This window comes from Pteropus alecto, unplaced genomic scaffold (assembly GCF_000325575.1).
Source record: "Pteropus alecto unplaced genomic scaffold, ASM32557v1 scaffold50, whole genome shotgun sequence".
Lineage (NCBI taxonomy): Eukaryota > Metazoa > Chordata > Mammalia > Chiroptera > Pteropodidae > Pteropus > Pteropus alecto.
Genome location: NW_006431918.1, coordinates 16,863,351 through 16,865,242, shown reverse-complemented (window position 1 = coordinate 16,865,242; position 1,892 = coordinate 16,863,351).

Genomic DNA, 1,892 nt, shown 5'->3' with positions numbered 1-1,892 from the left:
ACCACTTGAAATATTTCATCTTATTCATGACCTTTTCAGAAAATCAGATGCCAACCTTTTACATTCTATCTAAGTTTTAGAAGTGATAGACTGATGTCACTCCAGCTGACTCTTGCTGACTCTTGCTGGTAGAAAGTGATATTTGTGAATTTTGGTAACCTCCCATTACCTGAAGTGGGCACCAGCAGTAGATATTCTGGTTGGAGCTCTAGAGGATTTTGCTCCATCCACATCAATTGATGCCATTGATGGGCCAGTGATCGTGTGTGGAAAACTCCATTATAATGCCCCAGGATGTTTGTAGGCCAAAGATTGAGGAGGGGGGCAGGACTCCTAATGGATGGTGAGTAGAAAAAAACTAAGCTGAACTTGGGGTGTTAAGACAGAGTTTACTGGACTGGGACACACATGGGTCACTATTATATAACTATGATATAGTTATAATATAACTGTTATATGTGAGAGCTCATCTAGGACACTCATTTGTCAATATTCATATTACTAATATTGTATTGTGTGTACAGAATACTCGTAGACTAGAAACAAGAATATTTCTCTAGTTTCTCTCTAGATTGACATAGATTATTAGAGGAATAGTACATAGAGGTAAAGAGTGTGTGATCTCTTAACTGGAATAATGGAAGAGACATTAATAAAGCAAAATTAGCCCCAGAGAACGTAGAATTAAGATAGTGGCTCTCGGGCAACTCTATGTGAAGAGCATCAAGTACCGACCCTAAGGAGGCTCCTAAGAACCAGTCTTAGGGGTCTGTAACAGATCGCTGTCTGACATGTCTTCTCCTCTTCTTCTGGAGCATATGTCTCCCCAGCTTTGACTCTGTTTTTTAGCTCCCTTTGAGACTAGCTGTGGCCATGTGACCAATTCTTACTAGTGGAAAGTGAACCAAATAGATGTGCTTAAAATGAAATTTCTTGTTCTGGGCTCCCTCGTCTCATCACATAAGCTGGATCAGAGACATGCTTGTGACTCAGTTTTAACCATACAGATGGGGACAACCTTGTCATATAACTACAGCCCATGGGGCCAAATCTTGTCATTGGCTGTTTTAAAATTATTTTTATACTTTTAAATGATTGGAAAAAGCTCAAAAGAAGCATAATATTCATGTCGTGAAAATTATATGAAATTTTGGTGTTTATAAATAAAGTTTTATTGGAACACAGTCATGCTTTCTCTCTCTTTTTTTTTTTACTTATCATCTGTGGCAGAATTATATGCGCAAAAGATATTTGTAAGGCATACAATTTTTTCCTTGCAGAAGAAAATGCTATGTGTTGATTAGAATAATTTGGCCAACATCCAAGTTAACAATTTAAGGTGCTGTTATTTTACAAGATATCAGACTTAGTGGGTTCATAGGGTTTGAATGAAGTTTCAGATTTGACTCTGAAAATATCTTGCTTAGCTAACGTGGAGAAAAAATACTGAAATCTGGAATAATATGTTTAAAAATGGGTTGCTTTAACAATATCTGGGAAAAAGAGTACAGAAATGCATATTGTGACTTTTATGATTGTAATATTTTAAAAGTGCAGATGATCCGTTTGTATTCTGTTCATCTCCTTAGAGAGTTTGCATATAGGCAACAGAGGAAATTAAAACTGGCAATGTGAGCAGGGCATTAATCCATGTGAACAGCTTGCATCTAGACAACAATGGAATTTACTGAACAATAGGAGAGTATTCTCACTTGCCAAGTTCTAGGGTTTCGTTGTGGCTGTTTTCGTTGGAGGTGTGGGTGCTGGCAGGAATACCTTCATCAACATGTTACACTGATTTCCAGGTTTCACTTGGTGGTCTTGGCTGGCAGGGCATTTATGCATTTTTTTTTTAAGCTATTCCATGCTGGTCACTATGGCATGTCTTTTAT